The sequence below is a fragment of the Mustela putorius genome, unplaced genomic scaffold (assembly GCF_011764305.1).
Source record: "Mustela putorius furo isolate JIRA1106 unplaced genomic scaffold, ASM1176430v1.1 tig00003913_pilon_pilon_pilon, whole genome shotgun sequence".
Lineage (NCBI taxonomy): Eukaryota > Metazoa > Chordata > Mammalia > Carnivora > Mustelidae > Mustela > Mustela putorius.
The window spans coordinates 8,794,854-8,810,705 of NW_025422060.1; the positions used below are offsets into that span (position 1 = coordinate 8,794,854).

General features: G+C 41.9%; 1 protein-coding gene across 2 annotated transcripts in view; it reads left to right on the forward strand.

Annotated features, from left to right (window-relative positions):
* Nucleotides 1-15,852, forward strand: part of PRPF18 (pre-mRNA processing factor 18) — a 104,930-nt gene that overhangs the window by 5,719 nt on the left and 83,359 nt on the right. The gene's annotated exons all lie outside the window — the stretch shown is intronic.

Here is a 15,852-nt window from a genome sequence, read left to right on the forward strand (position 1 = left end):
CTATGTTATTTCATCATCTAAATCTACCACAGTTTTTTTTTTTTTAATCCATTCTATTGTTGATGGATATTCTTGTACATTTGCTTTTGTCTATTTTAATGGAAGTGTATTAACGTACCGTGTTATATTGGTTTGAGGTGTACACTATAATGATTTAACAATTCTATACTTTACTCAGTGCTCCTCAAGGTGAGTATGCTCTTGATTCCTTTTATCTGTTTCGCCCATTCCCAACCCCCACCTCTCCTCCGGCAGCCACCAGTTTGTTTTCTGTTCTTAAGAATCTGTTCTTTTATTTCTTTCTCTCTCTCTCTTTTTTTTTTTTCTTTTGTCTGTTTGGTTCATTTTTTAAATTCCACATGTGAGTGAAATCACATGCTATTTGTCCTTCTCTGACATATCTCACATAACATTATACCCTCCAGATCCATGCATGTTGTTGTACCTGGCAACATATCTTTTTTTTTTTTTTAAGATTTTATGTATTTATTTGACAGCAACAGCAAGAGAGGGAACACAAGCAGGGGGATTGGGAGAGGGAGAAAGAGGCTTCCTGCCAAGCAGGGAGCCAGATGCAGGGCTCAATCTCAGGACCCTGGGATCATGACCTGAGCTGAAGGCAGACAACTAAGCCACCCAGGCACCCCAACATATCTCTCTTTTATGGCTGAGTAATATTCCATGGTATATCTGTACCACATTTGCTTTATCCTTTCATCTATGCGTGGACATTTGGGTTCCTTCCATATCTTGGCTATTGTAAATAACACCGCAATAAACATTGGAGTGCATATGTCTTTTAAAATTAGTATTTTTATTTTCTTTAGATGAATATATAGTCATGGAATTTTTGCATCATATGGTGATTCTGTTTTCAGTATTTTGGGCCCTCTGTACTGTTTTCCAACAATGCATCAGTTTGCATTGCCACCAACAGTTCACAAGGGTTCCTTTTTTCCCACATCCTCACCAACACTTATTTCTCATGTTTTCAATTTCATTCATTCTGACAGGTGTGAGGTAATAACTTGTTTGGTTTTGATTTGTATTTCCCTGGTGATGAGTGATGTTGTACATCTTTTCATATGTCTGTTGACCATCTGTATGTCTTCTTTGGAAAAATGTTTATTCATTGCCTCTGCCCGTTTTTAAATTGGATTATTTGTTGTTTTTGTGCTGAGTTGTATACTTTATGTACTCTGGATATTAATCCCTTATTGGATGTATCATTTGCTAATATTTTCTCCCGTTCAGCAGGTTACCTTTTCATTTTGTAGATGGGTTCCTTCGCTGTGCAAAAGACTTTCATTTTGGTGTAGTACCAACAGTTTACTTTTGCTTTTGTTTTCCTTGTCTGAGGAGATATATCTAGAAAAATGTTGCTAAGACAACAGCAGAAAGATTACTGCTTATGTTTTCTTCTAGGAGTTTATGGTCCCAGGTCTCACATTTAGGTCTTTAACCCATTTTGAGTTTATTTTGTAGATGGTGTGAGATAGTGGTCCAGTGTTATTCTTTAGTGTATAGCTGTCCCTTTTCCCCAACACCATTTGTTGAAGAAACTGTCTTTTCCTTACTGTATATTCTTGCCTCCCTTGTCATAGATTAATTGACCATGTAAGTATGGATTTATTTCTAGGCTTTCAGCCTGTTCTATTGATCTATGTGTCTATTTTTAGGCTAATACCATACTGTTTTGATTACTATAGCTTTGTAGTATATATTGAAGTCTGGGATTGTGATAACTCCAGCTTTGTCCTTCTTAAGATTCCTTTGGCTATTTGGCATCTTTCCATACACATTTCAGTATTGTTTTTTCTAGTTCTGTGAAAAATGCTATTGGTATTTTGATAGGGATTGCACTGAATCTGTAGATTGCTTTGGATAATATGGACATTTTAACAATATTAATTCTTCCAGTCCATGAGTGTGGACTATTTTTCCATTTATTTGTGTTGTCTTTAGTTTCTTTCATCGATATTTTATAGTTTTCAGAGTATAGGTCTCACCCCTCCTTGGTTAGGTTTATTCCTATGTATTTTATTCTTTTTGATGTAATTATAAGTGGAATTATTTTCTTAATTTCTTTTGCTGCTACTATGTTATTAGTGTATAGAAACACAAGATATGGGGTGCCTGGGTGGTTCAGTGGCTTAAAGCCTCTGCCTTCGGCTCAGGTCATGATCCCAGGATCCTGGGATTGAGCCCCGCATCAGGCTCTCCGTCAGCAGGGAGCCTGCTCCCCTTCCTCTCTCTCTGCCTGCCTCTCTGCCTGCTTGTGATCTCTGTCTTTGAAATAAATAAATAAAATCTTAAAAAAAAAAAAAAGAAACACAAGATATTTTTGTATTTTGGTTTTGCATCCTGCAATTTTATGGAATTCTTAATGAATTATGTAAGTAATGTAACTATTTCTGATAGTTTTTTGGTGGGATCTTCAGGGTTTTACATGTACAGTATCATGTCATCTGCAAACAGTGACAGTTTAACTTCTTCCTTAATTATTCAGATGCCTTTTTATTTCTTTTCCCTGATTGCTGTCATTTGGACTTCCAGTACTATGTTGAATAGAAGTGAAGGGAATGGACATTCTTGTCTTGTTCTTGAGCTTAAATGAAAAGCTTCCAGATTTTAATATTGAGTATGATGTTAGCCATGGGTTTTTCCACATATGGCCTTTATTATGTTGAGGTTTGTTCCCTTGCAACCCACTTTTTTGAGAGTTACCATAAACGAATGTTGAATTTGGTCAAATGCTTTTTCCACATCTATTATGATGATCATATGACTTTTATCCTTCATTTTCTTAATGTGGGATGTCATGTTGATCAACTTGCAGATATTGAACCATCCTTGCATCCCCAGAATAAATTCCACTCGAACATAGTGAACGATCATTTTATTGTAGTGTTGAGTGGGGTTTGCTAATATTTCATTGAGGATTTTTGCATCTATGTTCATCAGGGTTATTGGCCTATTGTTTTCTTTCTTTCTCTTCTTTTGTAGCATCTTTGTCTGGGTTTTGGTATCAGGGGAATGTTGGCCTTGTAGAATGTTTGGTTTAATTTACCTGTGAAAACATTTTTCCTGGAGTCTTGTTTGTTGGGAACTTTTTTGATTATCAATTCAATTTTGTTACTAGTAATTGGGCTATTCATATTTTCTATTTCTCCCTGATTCAATTTTAGAAGATTTTATTTTCTATGTAGTTTGTGTTTTTATTCTCAATGTTCTTTTTTTTTTTTTTTTCTTAAGTTTCTATTTATTTATTTGCTGGGGCACCTGGGTGGCTCAGTCATCTGCCTTTGGCTCAGGTCATGATCCACCTGGGGTCCTGGGATCAAGCCCTGCATTGGGCTCCCTTCCCAGCAGGAAGCCTGCTTCTCCCTTTCTCACTCCCCCTGCTTGTATTCCTTCTCTCCCTGTGTCTTTCTCTGTCAAAAAATAAATAAAAATCTTTAAAAAAAAAGAAAATAAAATAAGGTTTTATTTATTTATTTGAGAAAGGAGAGCAAGAGGGAACACCAGCAGGGGTTGGGGAGGGGAGAGACAGAAGAAGAGGGAGAAGCAGATTCACTGTTGAGCGGGGAGCCTGATGCAGGGCTTGATCCCAGGAACCTAGGATCATAATCTGAGCTGAAGGCAGAGGCTTCAGGCACCACCTGTGCCACCCAGGTGTCCCCATTCTGCATATTCTAAATATCCTTCATTTTATTTATTTTTTGAGTGAGAGAATGAGAGTGAGAATGAGTGTGTCTGTGAGCATTTGGGTGAGGGTGCGGCAAAGTGAGAGGAAGAGAGAATCTCAAGCAGGCTCCATGCTCAGTCCAAGCTCAGCACAGGGCTTGATCTCACAACCCTGAGATCCTGACCTGACCCCAGATCCAGAGACAGAGGCTTAACTGACTGAGCCACCCAGGTGCCCAGCCTCCTTTATTTTAATGAAACTAATTTTATAAACCTATTTATGTCATGTTTAGAAATTATTTTCTATCTGTATACACTTCTCTTTTAAACTTGAGTTTATCAGTATGTTAGCTCCCTGGAGATATTGTAAGAACTTATCACAAACTTGGTGATTTAAAACAATAGAAATTTAGTCTCTCACAGTTCTGGAGGCCAGAAATTGGAAGTCAGTAAAGCTGGGCTATTGTCAGGTGTCAGCAGGGCTGTGTTCCCTACAGAAGTTCTAGAGGAGAAGTGTTCCTTATTTCTTTCTGTGCCTTTTCTCTTCCAGCTTCTGGAGGCTACTGGCATTCCTTGGCCTGTGGCCACATCATTCCCATCTTTGCCTCCATCTTCACTACATCATTTCCTGTATATGCATGAGGTCTCTCTCTGTCCCTGTCTAATGAGGACTCTTATGATGGCATTTAGGGGCTACTCTGATTATCTAGGATCACTCCTCTCTCCCCTTAATTTAATCACATCTGCAAAGTTCCCTTTTCCATATAAGGTTATACATACAGGCTTTGAGAATTAGGACATGGATCTTTTGGAGATCCATTATTTGGTCTCACACTCCAGTTGGCCTCCAGAGTAACTAAACCTCAAGACAAGATCATGATATTATAGACAAGTTCTGGCTGGAAGTTGGAAGACTTGAGTGTATTTGTGTAAAATGTTAATATCTGTGGGCTTCAGTTTCTTTATAGGAATGATAGCATATGCCTTAACTCTACAGAGTTGTTTGGTGGTGAAACTCTGCATATAAAAGGGATCTGAGGGGCGCCACCTTAGTTAAGTGTCTGCCTTCAGCTCAGGTCATGATCATGATCCCAGGGTCCTGGGATCAAGTCCTGCATCAGGCTCCTTGCTCAGTCGGGAGCCTGCTTTTCCTGTATTGCAGTTCTCATTTTTGCAGCCTCAGAGGGTCCAGGCTGGGGGCGGAGTTAATCCGGATTCTATCCCAAACACGGGAGACTGTAACATCATATTTGGAGTGTCCCTCTGGTATCAGACTTACTGGGTTTGAAGTCCAGCTTGATTGCTTCCTAGTGGTACAGTCTTGGGACTATTTGGGGTCTGAAATAATAGAGTATCCTTCCAGCACTCTATCTAGGGACAATTTAATATGAAGACTTGCTCACTAGTAGAAGGGGACTGACTAGTTACAGGAGTAAAAGTTGTGTGCCAACCACTACCTCTTGGCTGAAGAAAGGAGACAATAAAGGAACTAAGGGCCAGGGTGGGAGTCAGTCCTCCTCAGAGAAGCTGTGGATACCTCAGGAACATGCAGCCTGCTGGTGGGGAAGGTAGGACCAGAGCTGTGCTGCAGAAGCCGCTAGGGAGGACAGTGTGGCCCCAGGTACAGCTGGGACTCCTCCAAGCTGCCTTCTGGTTTCTCCTGATGGAAGAACAAACATGGAGGGTCAGGGCCTGGAGGGGAGGGTCTTCCTGGCATGTCCCTCTGGTGCCCTCTATTGACACAATATTTGGCCAGTTCCAGCTCACAAAACCTGGCAAAGGAGGGTGGGTTTGGAGCCGATGGACAATACAGTGATATCTGGCAGTTATTTTTTCTCTTAGGCTTTAATGTTCTTCGTCTAGAAACTGGGAATAATTGTGCCCCCAGGTAGAACTATCGTACAAAATAAATGAATTAATGCCTGTAAGTGCTTAGACCAGTGGCTAGCACAATCTAGGTTAGCTATTCCAACCGATCTTATTTATTTCTCATTCCAGGTCTGTGTCATGTGCTGACATGGAGAGAAAAATCTGACACTCCCACTGGCTTCATGGAGCCTCATGTTTAGCACCATAATTACCTGGTCAGATTTGAGATACTTCCGAGGTTATATTTTAAGGACAAATACTATCTCAAAGCCTACCCTCAAGAATTTAAAAAATTTCTCCCCATAGTAGAACAATTTGGCGGGGGGGGGGGGGGGATCTAGTTCTTTTTAGCAGAGAATATGCATGCTATTTTTCTGTCTGACTCTGTAAATGGAGAAGTCAGTGCCAAATTAGTGACTTCCTTTAACCAATCCTTAACTGCATGCTGTGGGTCAGGCAGTGTTCTATGCATGGGGGTATAGGAGAAAACAAGACAAAAACAAAAAATTTCTGTCCTCGTGGAGCTTAGATTCTAGGTGAGAGCCAGAGGACAGACAATAAATAAACTAAAAAATGATGTAGACGTACTAAATACTATGGTGAAAACTAAAATTGGGAGCAAGGATAAATTTGATTCTTCTCAAATCTCACTACTTAAAAGGAATCGTGTGCACATGTGTTTTGGTACCAGATCCTTGTCCATTCGGCGATTCTGTGTCATCTGTGGAAACCAGAAACCCCAGGTTTCCTGTGCTGGAGAGCCTGTGCTGGGAAAGTTTTCCTTTTCACACAGAGGAATTTTGGTTAAATTGGAGTTAGGGGGTACCTGGGTGCTCAGTGGGTTAGGCCTCTACCTTCAGCTCAGATCATGATCCCAGGGTCCTGGGATCGAGTCCAGCATTGGGCTCTCGGCTCAGCAGGGAGCCTGCTTCCCACCACCCCTGTCTGTCCCTCTGCCTACTTGTGATCTCTCTCTCTTTCTGTCAAATAAATAGATCCTTGATAATGAAAAAAAAATTGGGGTTAGGCTCTTTTATTTTAAAATCTTCTTCTCATACTATAAACACGTGCACAATTCAGATTCATCGCACCCAGTTTCACATATACTCTGTGAGCAATAAACTCCTCTTCCTTAATGTTCTCTTAACTGTTAGATTGTTGGTGACGATGTCGGGAGAGTTCCTAAACCTCATCTTTTTTCACCTATATGTTGAATGGCAACATCTCCTTAAATCTGACTAGGACCTTTGTGTTAAGTTCTTTAAAAAAAAAAAAAAAAAATTCTTTCTCTTTTCAATATTCATGGGAATGGCTGATCTCCAACCTATGAAATGAAAGGAGAAGTTTTAGAAGAATCTCTTCCATTTAATTCCCCCACTGTAGAGACTTTAGAAACAGGCCTCAAAATTATAGGAACCACAAATTTAAAAAGTGTTAGTTTGATATGTCTGAAATTAATGCTTTAATTTATTCACCACAGAATGTCTTCACACATCGCTGTTGTGTGTAATTTATACCATATACTGTCTACTCAAGTTAATGTGTGAAGCATGGTTAAATTATGCCTAAAATGGAATATGAAAACTATCTACAATATGGTGACGGGAAAAGGGCCTAAGTAGGAGTAATGGGGCAAAATTTAAATACGACAAATGAAAATAGAAGCTTCAGAAAAACTGTCAGGTGTCTAAGATGAGCCTAAATGGAACACGCTCCCCAGAAAAGACTTTAAGACATTCAGAGAAGTCTACTGGGAAAGGGGCAGACAAAGTTCTAGAAAATATTTCTATAGGGAACACGTAATTGTACATGTGGCCTAAAAAATGGACTAGATAATCTAATAGGCTTTTGTGTGTCTCATATCTTCAGTTTTCAGTCTTTGGTTAATCATGTCAAAGAAGCTTTGGGATAAAGATCAAATGAACAATTCTAGAGAAAAAGGAGACCTATTTTGTCAATATGATTTCATTTGTTCTTTTCCCCAAAGTGTATAGCATGCTGATAGGACTGTCATTCATTTTTCTTATGGCTAATTTAAGGCTGGTAAAAGGGGCCAAACCCATAGCTCAGGAGAATGCAGTCTGCCCTTCACCCCCCTGACCTTGTGCTCAGTCTCATTCTCAAGGCGTCTGGGGGAGAACCGTAAAGGCAGGATGATCTCCCAGTGATCCAATTTGGTTTTGTTTTTGAGATTAATAATACAATGCTAGTAAGTGTTGTTAATATTAGCAATTTGGAGATTGTTTTCATTAATTCACTGAAGCTCCTGCTTATGTGCAAGGCACTTGCTTCTTCTAGGTTTTAGGCCATGTAGGAAATACAGGTCTCTGGGAGACTGCTCCTGCCTTCAGTGGTATACAGCTCGGTCAGCTGCTAAAATGAGAAAGAGCTGCTGTGTTTACAGTGGGCCATCACTTCTAAAACGCCGAAGGCACAATGGGAAATGGAATTGAGATTAGGGGCTGGGGAGAGGGGAAGTGCAGGAAGAGGTCGCTAGGTTGGGTGGGTCTAAGTTTATTTCCCTCTGTGATGTTTAATAGTCTTGTTTTTACTCTTATATTAATCAGGGCTTTCCAGAGAAACAGAATCAATAGGGGATATAGATACAGACTCAGATATAGAGATCTGAGGAACTGGCCCGGAGGCGGAGGAATCCCACAGTCCAGTTCTGGAAGCTGGAGACCCAGGAAGGTCAGAGGTGTAGCTTGGTCCGAGTCTGAAGGTCAGAGAACCAGAAGAGCTGAGGCTGTAACTCTCAGTCCAAGGGCAGGAGAGGACTGATGTCCCAGCTCAAGCAGGCAGGGAGGAAGGCAAAGGGGTGAATTCCTCTTTCCACTGCCTGTTTTCTTCAGACCCTCAAGGGTTTGGATAATGCCCACCCACCCACTTGGGGAGGGCAATCTACTGAACCAGGCCCACCAAGTCAACTGTTAATCTCATTTGGAAACACCTTCACAGGCACACCAAGAAATAACATTTAATTTGAGTGCCCATGTCCCAGTCCAGCTGACAGATACAATTAATCATCATCACAACTCTGAAGTTGTATTTCAGCAAAAGAGCCTAAGTTTTGGACTTTGCTAGAGGAGGCATCTCAGGACAGTCTCTTAGCTGTTGTCTGCACCACCATCCCTTACACCTCGCCCTGTTTCACTCATGCCCTGAGCGCCTCTCCTTGATCCCCTGCTGTGTTCTCTGGTTTGGGGCAGAGGGTGCTCTGCTCTCACAGGAGCCGAGTCACCCCCTATGAGCCCACGGCTGCTGCTGCTGCCCCCAGAACTAGCACAGCCCAGGTCCACTCCAACAGTGGGGCCAACCAAGGGCCTCTCATTGCTTCCACACATCCTGGGTAGCTAAAATCCTTGCTTAGGAATGCTTGAAAGAGATCTCTATCTTAGGGGGGACCTGTAGTTTTTTAAAAAGCAAAGCAAAACAAGTAAACTGGAGGTCTGCTATAAAATTCAAGTGATCTGGTACACCTTCTGGTTTCATAAATTGGTTATTAGTAATTAATAATCCATGCAGATATGTTCTACCATTTTAGTACTTTTTTTTTTTTTTAAGATTTTATTTATTTATTTGTCAGAGAGAGAGCGAGCGAGAGCGAGCACAGGCAGACAAAGTGGAAGGCAGAGTCAGAGGGAGAAGCAGGCTCCCTGCAGAGCAAGGAGCCCGATGTGGGACTTGATCCCAGGACGCTGGGATCATGACTTGAGCCGAAGGCAGCTGCTTAACCAACTGAGCCACCCAGGCATCCCCATTTTAGTACTTTTTGCTAATTTCACCGAAGTCGTTTATTTTTAATTTTATTTAATTAATTTATTTATTTGACAGACGGAGATCACAAAGAAGCAGGCAGAGAGAGAGGAGGAAGCAGGCTCCCCACTGAGCAGAGAGCCTGATGCAGGGCTCAATCCCAGGCCCCTGGGATCATGACCTCAGCCGAAGGCAGAAGCTTTAACCCACTGAGCCACCCAGGCACCCTATTTTTTATTTTTTTAAAAGATTTTATTTATTTATTTATTTGTCAGAGAGAGAGTGCACGCGCACAAGCAGGCAGAGTGAGAAGCAAGCTCCTCGCTGAGCAAGGAGCCCAATGCTGGTCTTGATCCCAGAACCCTGGGATCATGACCTGAGCCAAAGGCAGCAACTTAACCAACTGAGCCACCCAGGTGTCCCATCGAAGTAGTTTATAATTTCATTTTAAATGAGATGTAAACATATTCTGTATTTGCTTTGAAAGTAATGCTCAACCCCCAGGAAGCTACGCGGCACTAGTTTCAATCTCTGAAGCATTAGGCTGAGCCTGCTTTTTCTTTTCTTATGAGGATGAGCAGTATTGAAGGTGAGCAAGTGAGAATAAACCAGGCTAGACTGTGTTTATCTCTGCAAGTCTTCACATTTCGACTCAATCTATATTAGCGTTTTTCTTTTTTTTTTTTTAAAGATTTTATTTATTTATTTGACAGAGAGAGATCACAAGTAGGCAGAGAGGCAGGCAGAGAGAGAGAGGAGGAAGCAGGCTCCCTGCTGAGCAGAGAGCCCGATGCGGGACTCGATCCCAGGACCCTGAGATCATGACCTGAGCTGAAGGCAGCGGCTTAACCCACTGAGCCACCCAGGCGCCCCTATATTAGCGTTTTTCAAGACAAAAACTTCATAGGCTTTTGAGCACTGAAAGGCCTACCTTTCACCCCTGAGTTTTTCCAGGTGGGCCTGGTTAGTTTAGCGTCTTTGATCTCTTTGTCTTCTCAGTCGGGCCAAACAGATTTCCTCCGGACTTTTGTGTTCCTATAAGCAGTTAGCTTTGCAATTCCCATCACCCTTTACAGAAACTGAGAGGAGACTTTGATTTCATCTGTACAAGGTGTGCTCACAAGGAAAGTACCACACGGCTATAGCATCATTTACGCTTTATGGACAAACTGACGTATCTCTCTCTAGTACACCAATAAAATATTTCCAGCTACTTAACCATCTTACTACTCTATGTCTGATTCTGCTGTTTCCAGAGACAGTTTACTATTATTTTTTGATATTCTGATGTTTTAGTTACTTTCTAAAAAAGATTATTTATTTACTTATTTATTTTTGTGTGAGAGGGAGAGAGAGAGTGCATGAGGAGGGGCAGAGGGAGAAGAAGATTCCTGGCCAAGCAGGGAGCCCGAAACGGAGCTCCATCTCAGGGTCCTGGGATCACGACCTGAACCCAAGGCAGGCACTTAACCAACTGAGCCACCCAGGTTCCTCCAGGTACATTTTTAATGGGCAACTCAAGACACTACCTAAGAATTCCCATTTTTAAGCCTAACGTATTCATTCCTGGTTGGTATTCTTCTCATTGATTGTCCTAAATTAGGGTTAACAGATCTCTGGGCATAACTCATAAGGGAACACCTAGCTAAATTTGAACTTCACATAAATAATGAATGCTTTTCTTTAAAGTATAAGTATGCCCCATGCAAAATTTGGGACCTACTCATACTAAGAAATTATTCATTCTCTACGTGAAATTGAGACTTAATTCAGTGTATCATGTTTTGTTTTGCAACCTTATCATAAATGGGAATTTCTGCTCTGCAGCATCTCCACCCTTCAACCCCCAGAAATTTGGGGGTTCAGAGTCAAAAGAGGGAGAAGGGGATATAGGAGTAGATACTTGGCTTTCGTTATTAGGTCTTTGGTAATTTCTGGGGTTTTAAACCCCCTTGGAAGCCTAGAAAAGTGGTACCTGAGGCATTCAGTGAAAGGAGAGAGGGACCCCAGGAATGAGGTTGCCCCAGGGATGAGATAGCTCTTCATGACATGGTTTACACATCCATTTAAATCAATATCAATTTATCCACACCCCCGCAGGCCTGCAGCAAAAGATACCAGTGAGTGTGTGGTCCTTGAACTGTTCATCTAGAATCCGTGGGCGGGTCATGTTGTACTGTATGCTATCCTGATAGTGTCTGGCTGAGGTTACTTATCATACTATTGCTGTTTAGTGAAATGGAATTCTGCTTGTAAGATGTTGGTATGACAAGGAAAAAGATTCATATTTCAGGATTCATAGCTTCTCCCCTCCTCACCTTGAAAAAGAGAGTTTCTTTTCATCTGCGCTGTCTCTGGTCCCAGGATTGCACGGGGCCAGGTTAATGCATGAGGAAGGGAATTAATACAGCCAAGGCCAGTTCGATTGATCTGAGGAAGCAGCATGATGAGAAAATACCAGATTGAGAAGATGAGAGGGGTAGGCAGAAAAAAAACAGGGTGCTCTATGTGTGCAAGGGGGCCTGGAAGAGAATGAGAAAGGGGGTTTTTGGAGGAATACAACAGAAAAGGAGGAGGTCTGGAGGCAGTGTTCCTGCCAGACTCCATGAAACACCAGAGAAGAGAAAGAAAAGATTAGAAGTTGTGCCACGGATTGTAAGATTCGTCCCCCTCTTGACATTTTTTGAGAGACTGTGGTTAATATTATTTTTATCTGATGACTTTTGCTTTCACAGAGATTTCCTCCGAGTGTGAATGGTCCTGAAACATATGTACATGTAACCCAGCTTCTGCCATTGACACAACAGGGGGAGGGAGGGTAAAGCAGGGCAGTAAGGATCCATTAAATTCTGATCAGACAGTTGTTGGGTAGCAAAACTGAAGCACTTGTATCTCCTGATTTCATCATATACAATTCCCTGTTGGGGGGAGTAGGGGGGCTAGAACTGTTATTCCCGACGGGAACACTAAAAAACAAATCAACCCTATCTATTCATGTCTTTGTGACATTATGGATTTTCTCTCTACCTTCATTCCCTTTCCTCACGTAGTTAAGTATATGTGTGACATGATGTATATATGACATGAGCATGAGAGAAATAAACTTATATTTTGGTCACGCAAGGTAGAACTTACACTCCAAATTAATGTGTTTTTCTTCCATAGTTGTCAACATGAATGCTTCAATCTTTGCATCTGTGCATTATTTCCAGATATTGCATTAACTTTGACACTGCATTGTTAAAAAAAATTGGGATCTCCTGTTTGGGTATAACCTTCAGAGTCTACGTCAAATTACTTTGATTATCTTCAGTAATGGGAAATCTTCTTCCTTAAGGATGCATTTGACTTTTGGAAACAGCCAAAGATAATTTGGAACATGCTTTGATGGATAAAGTACATAATCATAATAGATAACACTTCTGGGGGTGCCTGGGTGGCTCAGTGGGTTCAGCGTCTGATTCTCGGTTTTGATTCAAGGCGTGATCTCAGATTTGTGGGATTGAGTCCTGTGTCAGGCTCTGTGCTCTGTGGGGAGTCTGCTTGATATTCTCTCTCCCTCGCCCCTCCTCCTGGCCCTACTCACATGTGCTCTCTCTCTGTCTCTAAAATAAATGTTTAAAAAAGAAGATAACACTTCTGGATAAAAACAACTTAGGAAAATTGATGACGTTTTTGTATCATTCATAAACAAAAAACAGTTATAAAAATAAGGTATTCTAAGTTATTTTCGAGCAATGGATTGAGTTGAATGAAAGTATAGTCTACTGAAAAACTATTTCAAAATAACCATATGTTTGGAACTGTATTTATTTTTTCATTCATCTATACATTCAACATTACTTCAATAGATAATGCCTTGAGGACCTACCCAATCTTAGAATGGTAGCTGTTGAGAATATCTTAAAAATCTTAAAATCTTAAAAAAAGAAAGAAAGAAAGGAAAACTTGGTTCTTGTCCTCAAAGAACTTCTAATTCTATAGAAAAATAATTATGTAAACATGATATTAGTTTGCAGATCTTATCTGAAACCTTTCATGGGTTTTAGAACTCAGAATATTTCACATTTTTACAAGGTAATAGGAGGAGATTCCAATCACTGTGGCTGCAGAACATTACCCATAATTTTGTGCCTTAAAACAAAAACATGTATCTTTCTCATGAATCTGTGTTTTGGTCAAGGCGTGGGGTCATATCGCCCTCGACCCGCAAGGACGACAAGAAACCTGGTTCAGATGCATCTTCTCTCTCTTTTCTGCAAGTCTACACACTTATATATGCTTACATGACCAATCAGCGAGCAGGGTACAGGAGGAGGGAGCGAATCAGGCTGTGCACCTAAACGAACAACTTCGCTAGCAGCCAATGCTGTTTACTTCCTCTTTGGGCATTCCGCTTAGTCTCACGAGGCAATCCTAACCTGGCAACTAGCCAGGCACCATCTTTTAATGGCGGAGGCCGCCCTGGCCAGGGTCCTGCCTCCGACATCTCCCCCTTTTTTCTTTTATGGCAGGGATCGTGCCTGTCTTAGGTTGTCAGTGGCGGGGAATATCCTTACTCGTCATCAGACGTCAGATATCAATGATCTGCGTCCTGTCTTAGGTTGGTATATTCCCCCACCAATCTTACCTGTCGTTGACTACAGTAATGGGAAGAAGATTTCCCATTACTGACTAAGCATACTTAGCCACACTTGGGGGGATGTTCCAGCCTCGATGGCTAACAAGGCCTGCACCATGGCTTGCTGTTGCCTATGTTGCTGTCGCCTCCAAATACTAGCAGAATCAAGCCCACTACAAGGATTGTCATCAGACCAATTATGCTAGCCCATTGTTTCGTAAAGGTTAACACATCTTGCAATGTTTTGATTATCTCTGGGAGGGTTGCAAGCTCAACTCTGGTGTTATTTATCCTTGTTATGCCTAGTAGCAGGTGCTGAGTATAGTTTTGGAATTCTGCAGACTAATTCCCCCGCAAGTATTGGGAGAGCTGTTGGGAGACATCCTGTAAGTCACTCATATTAGTATAGGCTATGTGAGTTACACAAATTGCCGGGAAGGGTACTATACATCCCAGTCCCAATAGGGCCCCCCATATGTCCACTTGTTCTTGAACCAAATCCACTCTCTGGTTGACTATCAGGATTCCTGCTTGCAGATGTGCATTGATCTGAGTCTGTGTTTGAAGGGCAGCCGCCGTTCCTTCTGCAAGGGTGTTCACAGCTTCTGCAGTGGGTATAGTTGCAGCAAGCGAGACTGCTGCTGCCATGGCAGCTGCTGTCGATATAGACAATGCTATCACAACAGTGGCTGTGATACCAAAATCTCTCTTCTTTCTGGATAGCACCACCGGTAACTTGTCCTCTGGAATGGAAACTGGGATAGGAACATGGGTAGGGATACGCATAATCACAGCCAGCTTGAAGGCCGTGACATTCCAGCACTGGGAAAGATAGCAGTTCTTAGTGCAATTTAACGTATCATTCAGCTCACTAGCATTTGTTACGAGGAAAAGGAACGGTGGCCAGACGCATATGGGAGTGGGCTGATAATTAATATTATTGGGACAAGACACATTAACTGTTGTCTCAAAGGTACTAGAGTCATTTTGTTTATAAGAACAGTTGAGGAATTTGCCACCATTTAACATGGACACTGCTGAGATATCAGTACATGCTCCTAGCAAGTTACAGACCTGCCATGCATCAAAGGGAGAGGAGGGATTGCCTTGCTTAGGATTTTGAAAGGAATAATTGTACCCTGTAAAGGTATTATTTTTATAAGTAGGAAAGTGTGAAGTGAATGTAAAGCTATGCATTTCATTGATGTAAACTGAGCGCAAGGTACTCTGACATCCAGACCACTCCGGTGGCCATACCCTGTTATTGGTGCACCTGGGCAACTTAAAAGGTTGATATGGCCCCGAGGCATTAATAGGTTTCACAGGGGCCAAACCCTGGATCACAGGTGGTCCCATTGAGGTATGTTTAGCAAGCCTTCATCTAGGAACCATGGAGCCGCCTTTTCCACTGTATTCAAAAAGGCCCGAGCAGATTTTGCTTTTAGTGAAGTTCCATTGGCTTTCAGCAGGTCTTCTAAAGACCCTTCCAACCGCACTTTAGATACTTCAGATCCCATTATGAACACACAGACAACAGACGCAGACGTTAAAGACTCGCCGCTAAATTCTGGCTCTAAGGCCGCCCCGCTTCTTATTGCGGACTTGTAAAATCCCGGTTTTATGGCCACCCCGCCTCTTATTGAGGACTCGCTAAATCCCGGCTCTAAGGCCGTCCCGCTTCTTATTGTGGACTTGTACAAGATTCCCACCACTTTGATCGTGGTCCCTTCCCCGCTTACCTGCGGTTTCGATAAGAAAATCCCAGCTCTGTGGCCGCCCTGCTTCTTGTTGCGGTCTTGTACAAGTTTCCCACCACCTTTGTCATGGTTTTACCCCACTTACCTGCGGACTTCTCTCTTGCACGGTTTTTCTATTTTTACTCCCCGCTTTACCGCGGAATTCCCACTTTTGAACGTGGC